Source organism: Pinus tabuliformis, chromosome 9 (assembly GCF_031772625.1).
Source record: "Pinus tabuliformis cultivar Carrire ecotype Pingquan chromosome 9, CPIR1, whole genome shotgun sequence".
NCBI lineage: Eukaryota > Viridiplantae > Streptophyta > Pinopsida > Pinales > Pinaceae > Pinus > Pinus tabuliformis.
In genome coordinates, this window is record NC_142307.1 from 302,600,022 (window position 1) to 302,615,905 (window position 15,884).

Below are 15,884 nucleotides of genomic sequence, written 5' to 3' on the forward strand. Positions count from 1 at the left end.
GCCCTAGCCAACCATCGTGTTTCCCTTTCAAATGAAACGCTACTCAGTACTGAATCAATTCATCAACTGTTAAACATAAAAAATAAAATTCATGAAACGTTTAAGGCAGAGCTCTTCTTATTAAATCATCAAAGAAAATACATGCATGATTACATATCCAGCCCAGATTTGGGTGATAACAAAAGACAGGCCTATTACTACCTTCCTAATTCTATTCTCTATTCTATACAATTATATCAACCATTAAGCATTTCGTCCTATTTACATTTATCCTTATATAGATCCTTGGCTGAATGCCAAAAGTATCGTTTAACTCATTACATAGCCGATTGCAGGATAAGCTTTCGTTACAATAAATGACATAACCAATTACAAAATAAGCTTTCGTTACACCAGATTACATAACCGATTGCAAAATAAGCTCTTAGCCTTCACAATTAGGCATTTTAATAGAACAGGTCGTGGCTATCTCCAGCTGTTCGTTCCTCCTAAGTCCGATCTTAGCTATTCCAGATTGACTTGCTGTCATAACTGGGACTCGGCTGCCTTCAGATATGTTCTGTAGTTCGTGGCTAAGGCAGTGCAAAATTAGGTGGCAATAAAAGAGATCTTTATTTGCTGCCAAGATTTGCGGCGTTGACACTAGTGCGAGATCTGATATGCACTAGAATCAGCGATCAAGGTGAACATTTAACTATTAAATAACCTAGGAGGTAATGATAAGTTAAAAAAGTATTTCTAAGTAGGAAATCACGTAATAAATGGTTAATAAATGCTAAGTTAAATTAAAAAATGTAAAATATGAAGTTAATGCAAAATGTGTCATCATTCTCGCACTAGTGCAAGATGAGGGTGCATAAGATGAGTAAAACAAGGGTAAATGGTTATGATTTGGGAAGGGAAAAATGGTAAAAAAGGATGAAAATTAGAGGACTAACATCCTCCCGTCCCTAAATTTTTGTGTGTCCTCACACAACTCTTTACCTCTACAAAAAACTTCAAAATTTTGAGCACTCCAACTCAATCTTGTTCTGGCACGTTGCCCTCAAGTTGCACTATTCTAGCCTTGTTCTTCTTGATGTGACTTAACTTCTTTACTACCTTTTTTAACCGCCCGAAATAGCATCGAGCCCGATATTTCCAAACTCTGACCTCACTTTTCTTTTGTTTGAGCTCTTCCATTAATTCTCCTCAGCTTTGTTCTTTCTCCTCCTGTTCTTTGGTGACAATTTGCTCCAAGTTTTGCACTTTGAGCTCTAACTTAACTATCTGAGCAGCAGGAATCACCAATTATTTTCCTCCCTCTGTTTCAGCAGGGGCTGTCACATTCTTAGGGACTTCCATATCTGCCATGGTCACATTAGGGAATTATTCTTCATGTGGTCCCTCTTTTTCCAGGTCTCCTTCCATCTGCTCTTCTTCTGGTCCCTCTTCATCTGGTTTTGCCTTTCCTTTTTCAGGTTCTTCTACCTTTTCTTCTTTTGTGGGTTCTGTCTCCTCTACAACTCCTCCTTCTATCTTTGGTTCTTCGTCTAAGGCTGGTGCTTCTTCTTGTACTAGTGTAGGATGGGGTTCCATACCCTGTGGGGGTTGTGGTTCTTTATCTACATCAAAGATTTTACTCTTCTTACGGGGCCTTTTGATAAAATCTGCCAACGGAGTATCATCCCCGACTTGTGTAATATTCGCTGCGTCTACAAGGACTGACAAATTGTCGTGTTCAGAGGCCTATGCTTGTGTAGAAGGGGTTTCTTTAGTAAGTGTGCCAGCTATTTCCTTAGTGGAAGATGAGGTCTTCTCTTCTGTCGATTTCTTTGACCGCTTCATTTTCGCACTAGTGTGAGAAGGAATTCCCTTTTCACTTTTTTTCGGGCCCTTGCTTCTACTAGTAGGGGCCTATGTCTTCTTTTCCTCGGTTAAATCTTCATGTAGCTATTTCAACAGCATTTGCTTTCCAGCTTCTGGTTCTTGAACCACTTTTCTCCCGTATTCTCCAAACCCGTTGCTGCTACTACACATTTCTTCGTGACTTTAAATTTGAGTAACCTAATTCTCACTTGGCCATTCTTAAAACTTCTTGCATATTATATGGTGACCTATCTATCATACCCATCGAACTTCTGCAGGAACTGTAGAAATCTCGACTCTCGAAACAGTGCAACATTGTTGCGATATTCAACAGTTTGCTCAATTTTGTTGAGGGACAAGGGTTCATTTTCGACAGGCGGCATTGCTGCTAGCAACTATGAAAATTTGAGCTCAAAGACTTTTCATGCAATACTGGGGAATTGGCCTTCATAAATAAAAATCTAACCGTTCATCCATTGTATCTCTGATTTATTTATTGTAGATACTCATCATTTCTGGTCAAGCCTAATTGGTACGCGCGGCGACGATTTAACGGTTAAGTGCAATAATAATCATGGTGAAGGGACATTTAGGATAAATGGAGGAGCGGGGGAATTATGAGTGAAAGAATTTTCAAATCATTGCGGAGCAGGGTAGATTATATGCAAGAAACGATTAACACAATTCTTACATTTCTTTATAATTACAAAAAAGGAACTTAGCATTCATTAAAAAAGATCATGATTTCTACTTAAAAACTTTGTACTTTTGACTAATTTCCTCCTAGGTAATATAATAACATAAATACTTATTGACGACATGAAAAGACGTCATATAACTTTCCATAATGACCACTTTCTTATGTCATATGATAACTTGTACTATGCTGCCGATGAAGTGCATGCTCGTACTGATCTTTGTACCGCTTAAATCATATCGTTCTGCTGGTACTTTTCTGCTCATCTTATCACATAGGAAAACATGCTTGCACTAGTGCAAGCATAATATTAAGAAAAAATTAAAATATAAGCTGGATTTCACATGATTACCTCAACTTTGTTCAGAAGTTTGCTTCGCCTTTTCTGATGTTTTAGAGCACATCCTTTTGCTCTTCGTATGTACGATCATACAATGAATTCATGAGGGAATAAAGGAGTGGGAAAGGGAAATTTTTAGAATGGAAAGGAATTCTGTTATAGGGATTCCAGGAAAGTACCAAAGAGGGAATAAATAGAAGTGGGATAGGGAAAAAAATTCAATGTTAAAGTGGGATTTCTTCGAAGCAGACAGTGTAAATTTAGAAGAATGTGGGAAGTTCAATATTCTTGGATCAAAGAAGAAAAATGAGGGAGTATTACGAAAGTGGAATATGAAGAAAGGCAAAAAATAATTCTGGAAAATATGCCTGCACTGGTGCAAGAGAAAAATAACTGTAGTGAAAATTAAGCGTTACTTGAAAAAAGTATCCATTCTAATTACCCGAACTGTATAAAGGTTGGTTCTACTAAACCTGCTTCTACTTGGTGGTAGCTTAGCGCATCTAAAGATCAAGCAACATTTTCTTTTTATTAGGAATTTTTATCTTCCTATCGGCAAACTGGTTTTCAGGTTGATCCTTCTGCAATCATGTCAGCAAACTGATTTTCATAATTACATGAAAAGATATTTTTTCTATTTTATATAATATTTCTTATTTTTATTTTTTTATTTTTATTTTTGAGAAGAAGAAAAATTCATGTCTCCAAAAAGTTGTTATTACCATTCTCCACTACCGTCCCAAATTGTTGTTGGACTTGTTGTGAAAAATCTTTCTTGGTAAGTGGCTAAAAGTACTTTTTTAACCTGTGACCATTTACCAAGAATACTGAATCTTGTCCATCAATAGTTTTAACTTCAATTGCTCCATTCTCAAATACTCGGATTACTTCATAAGGTCCCATTCACCATGTATGGAATTTCCCTTTAAAATTTTTTAATCTAGAATCATAAAGGAGCACCCAATCACCTAGTTAAAGCTTCTTTTTCTGAATAAAGTTGTCATGCCATTTTTTACATGCCATTTCTTACGTTGTTGCTGAATTAGTATGTTCTATTGAACAACATCCCTTCAAAATTTGTCTAGCTCATTTAATTGGAGAAGACGTTGTTGTTGTGCCTCAGAGAGATTTAGTCCTAACTCGACTATAATCCTGAAAGTTTTGATTTGGAATTCAATTGATAACAGAACCTATTTACCATATACCAGCTCATATGGTGTATGTCCTGTGCTATTTCTCCAAGTGATTCTGTATGCCCACACAGAGATGGAAGGAGAGGCTAGGGAAAATGTGTTACCCTAACTCCTCCACTAAATTGAGCACCAAGAGTTTTAATCATAGCCAAATCAATGGAACAGTGATATCCACCTAAACCTTCAGTCCCATTGAATGGGATGTCACGGAGACCGTGATAAGGTTCTCGACTCCTATTAATAAACATATAGCATAGGCATAGTGTAATAATTCATAGCAATGAGTGTGAAATAAAAATTCTTGAAAAGATCGATGTATTTGAGCGTAAGTCTCTTATATTAGCCAAGAGGAAAATATTCATAAGAACTATGGAATGACAAGATCAAACCTGCCACATAAGTTATACACTACATTCCACTTAAGTATTGATCACCATCCAATACTTAGGTTGTGTATGGATATGTGGGATGTGTGGTATGAGTATTGGGGTGCGTGTGAGAATTAATTTATTTAAACATTTTACAATTAGTTCTCTTGACTATGGTCATTGAATATGTTTAATGGTTAAAGAAGGTAATAAAAATACAAAAAACTACCTTCGGTCTAGTAGGTGTGACAAGTGTTATATGTGGCTTGTTGGGAAAACATGGTAACACATTCCCATTCGAATGGAGTCTTCACATGGGGTTTTTCGAGCATATCATCTTCGGTGATTTTGTAGCTTCTCACACGAAAAGAAATGGGATATATTGGCTTCGCTTGAGGGCTTTAAAAAATACAAGCAAGCTAACAAGAGTAGAATAAAAGAAGGATGGCATTTATCTCTTTAATCCTAGATATAGATTCTTTAGAATAACAGTGGAAAGGTGATGAATATGAATGTTATCCATGCCCACCACGGGCAATTGGGAGGTGATGAATATGAATATTATCCATGGCCACCATGGGCTATTAGGAGTACAAGAATTTCATATTTTCATACTTTGAGAAGATAATAAATAGAGGCTTCATTAGACCAGACTTAAGGTTGAGGTAAAGTGGGCACTAGTGTAGAGGGAAAAAAACATGAGAAAGAGCTCCTTGAGGTAAGGGGTAAGGTGGGTTGTGGTGTGGCGGTATATATCTATATATATTTGGTTTTCTTTATATATTGAAATTAATTTAATTGGTAAGCAATTTTTAATTTTCTGAAGACGGAGAAGAGCTAGCTACTTGCTGATGCAAACAAAAGTTTTCCCATTTATTCAAAATCAGTTATATGAAATGTCTACCGTTTTATCAATCTCAGAAAGAGATTGAAAATACTGTTGGAAATTAGGGAGTGGAGTCCATGGGCGATGTTGAAAATACTGTTGGTGAGCGAGGTGATTATTTATTTTCCTTCACTTAACAACTCTCTGATTATGTTTAAGGCGAGGCGTCATCCGAAAGGGTGCACCGGTCACGCAAGGAGGCGTGTGTGCAGGCGAATTAGGTATAAAAGAAAAATAGAGAGCGAGGGTGTCTCTACTATGCCAATTGGATTGAAACAGAATGCAAATACCTGCCACGAGGAGAGGTTGAGGAGGAGAAAGCAAATCTAATTTGTAAACGCAGACGAGGAAGAAGAAATGGGAGGAGGTAGTGATGAAAAGATGCAGCAGCAGCAGGAGGGTGACAAAATTGAAGAATTGAAGGATTATATTCCGGTGTTGCGCTCGGGTAGCTGGGCCGACATAGGGCCCACGCGAGCACAGATGGAAGACGAGCACATCCTCATGGACAAGGTACCGGGTTTCCAGTCGTTGGCGTTCTACGGAGTGTTCGACGGCCATTGCGGCGGGGATGCAGCCACATTTATTAAAGAAAACCTCCTCAATTTGATACTCCGCGAGGGCGACGTGGATTTTTGGGAGGGAGGAATTGGAGTAGGAGTTGAGAAGGCCATCAAAAATGCTTTCCTCAAGGCCGACGATGCCCTGGCGGAGGCCCACATCATCAGTTCCGGGACGACGGCACTTGTGGCCATGGTGTCGGGAAAGTCTCTCGTGGTGGCCAATGCTGGTGATTGTCGGGCGGTTTTGGGGAAAAGGGGCGGCATAGCTGTTGAAATGTCCACCGATCACAAGCCCACCACGAGCGCCGAGAGATCGCGAATCAAGTCCCAAGGGGGTTTTGTGACTCACGACGGGTATCTCAACAGGAAGCTGGCTGTCTCCAGGGCACTCGGGGACTTGGAGGTGAAGGCTTGTAGTCCTCTGATCGCCGACCCGGATGTGCAGCAGGTGGAACTGAGCGAAGAGGACGAATTCCTCGTCATTGCCTGCGACGGTCTTTGGGATGTGCTGAGCAGCGAGAGAGCAGTAGCCATTGCCAGGAGAGAGCTGATGTCAAGCAACGATCCCGAGGGTTGCTCCAGAGTCTTGCTCAACGAGGCTCTCGCCAGTGGTTCCGGTGACAATATCACCGTCGTCGTCGTCTGCTTTTCAGCCCGACCACCGCTACCTACGCCTCACTTCTGACTTCTCATTTATGATACCATCGCTGTTGTCTGTGCCGCCCTTTCGATGCTTTTAACAAGGAATCCATCTGAGCAGCATTAGTCTTAACACGCGAACGCAACGCGAAATTTGTGTGTATCACATTAGTTCTGGAATTGGAATTGAAATTGAGATTGAGAGATTCTAATTTTATATCATTCATTGTATATACAACCGTATTATTATTATTATCTAATTACAAAATTCAAAAAACTATTATAAGACTATGAACAATATAAACATATTGTACTTATTCTAGGGGCATGTATCTAGGTAGAGCTTGTGTGCTTTCATCATAGTCCAACCTATGATAGCAAATAATATTTTGAGTTCTTGCACTCTAATTGATATGATGTAATATTTTGAGTTCTTATTATATATGGTTTTTATGTTAGTAAATGATTTTCCAAGAGCTTACAACATTATATAATTTAGTTAAATATTTTGATGATTTTATAATTTTTTATAATTTACGGAAATATTCACCAAAAGGCTATATATACATAGTATATTATTGATAAAATAGTTTATACATTTTCCTATATATCATGGATTTTCTTCATTTATTATACATATATTTTGGGGATTTTTTTTTAAAGATTCACTTTATGTATCTCCGGGATTAGGTAGAGAGACAAAGAAGGAGAGATTGATGGAGGTATAGATATAGAGGGTAGTGTGAGAGAGGGGGAAGAAGAGAGATAGTCACACACAAACCCAAAAATAAAATATTATTATTTTAATGCCATCCACATATATAATACTATATATATACATTATTTTATTAATATCTTTGAAGTTGTTTATAATATCTTTTCATTATTATATATGTCTGATGGGGTATATTTAATGAACATATTAAATAACAAAGAAAAATATTTTAAAAGACTCAAATTATTATAAAAAGTAATTAATTATAATTGATATTTTGGTTTACTATTCTCCATCTATAAACTAGGTCCACATTACTTGATGTCCTGAATCCAAAATAATTAATTTAAAATAGTAATTATAATTAGTTGAATTTATATTTTCAATCTTTTATAATAATTTTTCTTTTGACAATGCATTTTACAAATAAATAGGAAAGAAATGTGTTTTGTAAAAACATATTTCTAGTGCAACCATGAATGGAAAAGGTCCATTGTTATTGCTTGCTCCAACTAGTATGGTTGCTCTTAACCTACATGGGAAAACAATATATTCTTCTTTAAAAATTCCTATAAAAGATATGAAGCCACTGTGTACGCAGGCTTTTGCAGTGTTCCAAGAGGAAATGAGACATGTTCGATATATATTGATTGATGAGATGAGATTTAAAGGTCCAAGGCTATTCATACAAATAGATTATCGTTTGCAAGAAGCCTTTCTCGAAAATAAGGACTGTTCTTTTGGTGCTAGGTCCATCATTCTTGTGGGAAACCTTTCCCATCTTCCTTTTGTTAACGATAAACCCGTGTATGCATGTTATGCAAAAATGTAAGATAGTGCATATGTTACACTTACAACGAAAGAGGAGGAGCGGTTAAAGTCAATATCATTTTCAGGGTATTTATCTTCAATATAGTTTACTGTTTATGATGATGATGGTGATGATGATGATGAGACCAAACATTGGTCTATCAGACCTAAAAAAAATTATTTATAAAGATTTTATTCCTATGCTCAAAAAGCTTGGAGAGAAGCCTTCCGAGATCACTATAATTTTGACATTGGAAAAGGCTACGAAGGTCAGTATTGTAACAAAGATTGTGAAACTGAGATCTAATGTGGCTGTATGCAGGGCACTCATAATAGATTGTTGAACTTTGTAGTTAAACTAAAACACTAATAATGTTTTATCATGTATAATAACATTATTATAATAAATTTTGAATTTTGTAATTAAATAATAATAATATGATTGTATATACAACATTTAAATAATGTTAATTTATGGTAAGAATTGGAAACGTGTAAAAAGAATTATTTTAAATATCATCATCATCATCATATCATCATCATCATCATATTATAGAATTATCATAAAATTATATATATATATATATATATTATTATAAAAAATTTAAATACTTAATAATATAACTTAAAATTAATTAATTGGTAATGCTAATTTTTAAGTTGAAGTGGGTAGAGTATGAACCATATAAACATATTGTACTTATTCTAGTGGCATATACATAGGTAAAGCTTGTGTGCTTCCATCATAGTCCAATCTATGATAGAAAATAATATGTCGAGCTCTTGTGCTCTAATTGATATGATGTTTTGTTACTAAATATGGAAAATGAGCACATTATAATTTAGTCTTTTTATCCATATTATTATGTAGGGTTGATAGAGAATAATATTTTGAGCTTTTGCATTCTAATTGATATGATGTTTCGTTACCTAAACATGGAAAATGAGCACATTACAATTTAGTCTTTTTATCCATATTATTATATATGGTCTTTACATTAGAAAAGGAATTTTCAAGAGCTTACAACATTATATACTTTAGTTAAATATTTTGATGACTGTATAATTTTTTATAATTTGCTCAAATAATATTCACCGAAAAGTTATATATACATATTATATTATTGATAAAATTGCTTATATATTTTCCTATGTATTATGGGGATTTCTTCATTTTTTATCCATATTGATTATATATAGTTTTTACATTAGAAAAGGATTTCCCAGGAGCTTCCAACATTATATAATTTAGTTAAAGATTTTGATGACTGTATAATTTTTTATAATTTACTGAAATATTCACCTAAAGGCTATATATGCATATTATATTATTGATAAAATTGCTTATATATTTTCCTATATATCATGGGGATTTCTTCATTTATTATATATAAATTTTGGGGAGTTTCTTAAAAATATTCTTTTTGTGTGTTTCTGGGGATTACATAGAGAGACAAAGAAGGAGAGATTGATGGAGGTATAGATATAGAGGGTGGTGTGAGAGAGGGGGAAGAAGGGAGATATAGAGTGAGGGTGGGGTGATAGAGAAGAGAAAGAAGAGAGACAATCACACACACCAGAAATTTACATAACATTTGTATGCAAGTGTTTAAGTGTAATTCCAATGAAATAATTTACTTTAAATTTATCTTTGAATTCAAAAATTAATTTAGAAAATAAAATATTATTATTTTAATAGCAATATTTATCTTTCTAGTGTAAGGTATGAAGGTAATATCGTTTTAATGGGTGACTTTAATGCTTGAACTTCAAGAAACCAAGCTATTCTTCTAAGCAACCATTCCAACCCTAATTCTCTTTGGTTATACGAGGACCTTACTCTCGCTAGCCAGTACAAAAGGAGCTCTCAAGATCTCGAGGAGATTTTTTTTGGGTCGAAGCTAGTCAAGCTCTGTAGTTCTCAGGATTCCATAATTTGCAACAATCTAAAGAAGTGACCCAATTCTAGCCAGATAACCTACATCCATGGGCTTGGTAGTAGCTTAGCAGACTATGTTATTTCCGATCTCCCTTTATACAACGAAAAAATAAATTTTGACATCTTAAATGACCGCGAGCCTAACTTTGATCATAGGCCTTTACTTATAACTCTCAATTTTGCCATGCATAGAGATCCCATAGAAGATAATCTTTATAGCCAAAAGAACTTAATCTTTGATAGAAATAACAACAATCTCTTTTTAAATGAATTAAAAACTACTTTGCTTCCTTTATCTAGTATAAACAACATAGAATACCTCTATCATAATTTTACTACAACCCTCTCATATTCTGTTAACAAGTTCTCAATTGAAGTTTCAAGTAATGAAAGAAATAGAAAAACAACCCATGGTATGAAAAAGATTGTAAATGTGCAAGGAGAGAAATTAAGGAAGCTGTTGACCAATCTTTTAAATTTGGCAAGATAAAAATATACAAAGCCCTAACTAAAAGGAAAGAAAGGAAGCATATTCGTAAAAGACAAGAGAATCTGTTACACCTCTCTGAGGTAACTCCTAAGAAATTATGGAGGCAGATTCTAACTAGGAAAACTAAAGATAATAATAAAATTGCTTTACACAACTAGAATTCCTATCTTAAAAATATTTATGAATCTCCAAATGTCATGGATAACTTTGAAACCATGCTCACAACGAAGGAAGGTTTCTCTTTAAAAGACATTGATTTTGTGGTTAAATGCCTCGCAAATGGGAAAGCTAAGGACATTGAAGGTATTGGAGGTCCTGTCCTCATCCCCCACATCCACAGTGCTTTCAATCAAGCAGTCAAGCAAAGGTTCCCTAAACTGTGGACTCAGAGCCTCATTATCCCTATTTTTAAATGTGGGGATACAAATAACCCCTCTAATTATCGGACAATTATGATCAACCCTCTCTTAACCAAGTTATATGGTATTATTTTGGAAAATAAGTTGAGCATATGGCTTGAAAGTGAAGGTAAGCAGGCTAACAACGGACCACTTCCTTACGCTTAGGATCATTGTGGAGGAATGTCATAATGATAAATCCAATATCTTTTGTTGATTTGTGGACTTTAGAAAGGCTTTCAGTACGGTTCTTAGAAACAACCTATGGAATATATTAGAAGAGCTAAAGGTTCCTTTCGAGTTGAGAGCTGCCAATATAAGGTTATACGAGAATGTAATTTCCAAGTTAAGGAGAAATGAGGGATGGTTGAAAGATATTAACTGTAATATGGAGCTAAACAAGGTTTCCCTCTCTCCACTACCCTATTTGGCATTTACATTGACAGGCTAGAAGGTTTTTTAGAGGAAGCAAGTTGTGATGGCATGATCTTAGCTGGGATAGTCATCATCCTTGTTCTCTATGCTAACAATATTGTTCTTCTCGCAAGGTACACATCTCATCTTGATAAGAAACTTAGACTTCTTAAGGATTTCTGCTCTACCATGGGTATGATTGTTAACAATAAGAAACCAAAAGTTATGATTATCAATTCCAAGAAGGGCACTTACACTAATTTTATGTATGACAATAGTAACTTGGAGGAAGTGTCTTATTACAAGTACCTAGGAATTCATATTCATCACAAGCTCAACTAGAACTATAGCATTGAGAAAAGGATTAATGGGGGGTGGAAATCTTATTTTGGTCTTGAAAATAATTGTAAGATGACAAACCTCATAATGTGTGGTAGAAAGAACTTCCTCTTTGAAACTTTAGTCACTCCTATTATCTTATATGGATGTGAAGTTTGGAGTTGCAGCATTTCTAGAGAATCATGGAGAAATATTAAGAAACTCTAGAAGCGTTTTATAACGTATAACCTCAAAATTAAAAACAATACACCCTATCCTATTATCCTTATAGTAGTGGGTCTTTCCCCGCTCGAGAGTTAACTATGACTATGCTTCTGTTGTACAAGCACAAACTCTAACACAGAAGACCATAGACTTCCTAAACTCGCTGTAAATTCCATCCAAAACCACGTAAGGCTCAAATGAGGTTGGTATAAAGACACTAGGGCCTGGTTAAACCATTAGGAGATCGACGAGAATGTTGCTTTACAAAACACTAATAACATTAAAAATACTGTTACTTTTAAGTTCAAAGAAAAATTGTGGTGTGAAAAAGATTTAACAGCTAAAAGAAAATTAAGATATTATAATAAGGTCATCAACCACACCCTAGAAGATCAAAAGTATCTCTATGTTTTAACTAGCTCGAAGAAGAAGATTAATATAGCCAAGATTAGAACGAACTCTCATGAGATCCATATTGAAACGGGTCATTGGGGAGTTCCTAAAACACCATGGATGGAAAGGATCTTCCATCTCTGTGAGAATATGAACATCGAGGATGAAAATCATTTCCTCTTATAGTGCCCTACATACAACCACATTAGATCTTAGTTTCATAATCTTTGTTGCAATTCTGACCTTACTAGCCTTGTACGATGTCATAATTATAGTGAGATTGAGAGGCTCCTCTCCAAGCTTTTTGAGCATGGGAATAAAATCTTAAATCAAACTAAATAATTCATTTCTTTAGGTCCTATAGACCAAAGTTTGGTATAAGTGGAGATTAACCATCATCATAATATTTTATTAATATATTGTAAGCTATTTATAATAATTTTCAATATATATATATATATAAAATTAATAAAGATATTAAATAAAAAGAAAACTATTTTAAAAGAATCAAATTATTATAAAAAAATATTAATTATAATTTATATTTATATTTAATTCTTCTCCCTCTATAAACTATGTCCACATTACTTGATGTCATGAATCTAAAATAAGTAAGTTAAAATAGTGATTATAATTAGTTGAATTTATATTTTCAATCTTTTATAGTAATTTATTATTTTTTTGAGAGGTGAATTTTACAAATTAGAATGATAGAAATGCGTTTTGTATTTGATGCCATGAATTTAAGTTAAAATAGTGATTATAATTAGTTGAATTTATATTTTCAATCTTTTATAGTAATTTATAAAAAAATTTAAGAGGTGAATTTTACAAATTAGAATGATAGAAATGTGTTTTGTATTTGATGCCATGAATTTCATGCATGTTATTTTTAAAACAAAATAAAATATTCACTAACTAAAAAGTAGTGGAGTAATTATAATGAGTTCAATTTATATTTTGAATCTTTTATAATAATTTATTATTTTTTTGTGAAGTGCATTCAACAAATTAATATAATAGAGATGTATTTTGTATTTGATGCAATGAAGTTCCTTCATGTTCTTTTTAAAATAAAATAAATTAACACCACTACATTTATATTAATATAAATATTGTTGATAAAAGAAAATAGCATATGATATAATAATTAATATTAATATTAATATTAATAACAACTTCAAATAGAATAATACATATGATTTAAATAATACAAAAATCATATTGGGTAAGGTTTGCATCTCAAGGGGAGATAGAGGAAAAAACGCCGGGAGAAGAGATGGCCATCGTTGAGCTTGTGACCTGCGCAGGGAATGGAACCCTAGGCATGGTGATCGTCGGAGGCGGTGTGGAGGGTAAGGACGCAGTCCCCCACAGGATTGAAAGCAAGAACGCAGCGTGGGAGTGTTACGACCCTCCTCAAACCCCAGAAGCAACCTTGATTATGCGGGCCATTACCTAGAAGATGCCGGAAGTCGTGGGTACAGTGTTTACCCTTCACCCATATCACCCTATGCATGATGGGACAAATAAATCTAGGGCCGATCTGAAGGAGAAGACAACAATACCGTCCGAGATCAGAGATCTGCAGCTCGTTTTCGTTTTTGGGTTCAGATCTCGATTTGGGGGCGGAAATTGGTCAGACAGCGGCCTGAAAAATACCGGATCTGCCAACTCAGGACATGCATGCAATGTCGTAGGTTTGCATGGAGCAGATCTGCCTATACACACATTTGCATGGCCCAATCCCTGTAGAACCCGGACGGATCTCTCAAATATGAACAAGAAGCAAGACCTCCAGGAGCTCAGGCAGTTGGTAGGTGGTTTTATACATCGATCCAACAGAGAGTCGGCAGATCATGACAGGCAAAGGGTAGAATGCCGCATTAGAAGCTCAGATCGGGAAGATCGCCGACAGCTAGACCACAAGGAAACTAGCAACGTCACCGTCTTAGGCAAAGTAGGAACTCAACAAAATTGCAGACATCAGGTAACTCCCTTTCAGATCTTCATTAAAACCCCAGAGACGCAATCTTCTTTAGTTTGGGTACATGCAGAAAACACTGTGTTGCAGCTGAAGCAGAAAATCTGTACATTGACTGGATACCCTAGCCAGATCCAACACTTAGTCAATGGCATATGGTCTCTCCAAGACAACAGAACCATGGGAAGCTATGGGATTAGCCTAGGGGAAACCATTCTTTTGAACCTCAGACTGAGAGGTGGAGCCCCTCCTCAGGGCCAGTCAAGCAGTGCAGGAGGAGACAAAAACTCCTCAGGAGGGGACAAGGGGAAAAAACCAGCATCTCAGCAGCAACCCAAAGGAGGATCCTCCTACAAAAACATTATTCAGGGTAACAAAGATACAGGGTCCTCTCCAGATCAAGGCAGGTATACTCCTAGGCCATACATCGTAGATCAGTTAGGGCAAACCCCAGCCCTAAATTTTGACTCTACAGGACTTGATGTTTTCGTAAAGTCCTATGAAACGCAGGCCCTAATCTGCCGTTTTAACAGTTTTTGGCCGAAACCAATGGATCTATTCCATTGGATCTTCACCTCTTGGACCATGGAATGTGATATACATTTATGTTCCAAGGGTTTTTTTATAGTTAGATTTGCCTCTTTGGAATTCAGAGAAAAAATCATCAGAGATGGGCCTTGGTTCTGGGGAACATCGGGGCTGTTCATGACCCCATGGTTCCCAGAGTTCGATCCAAACAACATGATTGTATCCAAAGTACCGGTTTGGGTCCGTCTATACAACCTTCCCCTTCACTTTTGGAGTGAACAAGTCTTGGAAGGAATTGGGAACAACATAGGGAAATACATCAAAACAGATCTGGAGAGGACTGATGAAAGGATTTACACTTTTGCACGCATTTGTGTGGAAGCAGATCTAAGCAAAGGGCTGCCAGACAGCATAAAGCTGATCTATAAACAACAAAACTGGCTGCAAGCACTAGACTATGAAAATACTGCTTTCAGATGCAGGCTTTGCAGGCAGACAGGACACCTGCAAAGCACATGCCCAGAAGAAAAAAAAGCAAACAGTAAAAAGAAGCAGAAAGGGAAGCAGAGGAAAGGATGGCAATTTCCCCCCCCTGACTTAGATGATGAAGAATCAGAAGCAGAAGAGGATGACACCCATGCAGAGAATGCAGAGGTACCCCGAGAAATGGAGACACAGAAGGAAAATACAACAGAAAACATGATCACAAAGCTCCATCAAAACCAGGCAGAGAAGACAAGCAAGGATCAAAGTATGGGAGGGATCAAATGGCAACACCTCTCAGATACTTCAGACTCAGACAAGGAAACAGCCCCTCTGAAAGCAGAAACACAGTTAGCCATAGCTTCAATCGAGCCCACTCAAGGAGAGTGGCGCAAGGTCGAAAAGAAAAAGGGGAGAAAAACTTGAAGTGTGAGTTTTTACTCACTGCCGGATCTCAGTTTTTTGCCTCTTTCTTCTTTCTCCTCTCTTCTCATTTCTTATTCTTTTTTATGCACGTTAGTCTTCTAACGTCGCGTGGGGTGCAAAGGCACTCGAACCCATATGGGCTGCTTATGGAAATGCTTAAATGCATATGCTAGTGTAACTTTTCATTTTATAAATAAAAGGTTACCGTTTTTTTTCTTTGGAAAAAA

The 15,884-nt window shown here is 36.0% G+C and overlaps 1 pseudogene; it reads left to right on the top strand.

Moving 5' to 3' along the window:
• Positions 1–5,689: 5,689 nt before the first annotated feature.
• On the top strand, positions 5,690–6,580 carry LOC149148419 (putative protein phosphatase 2C 49 pseudogene; annotated as a pseudogene).
• The last annotated feature ends 9,304 nt before the right edge of the window (positions 6,581–15,884 follow it).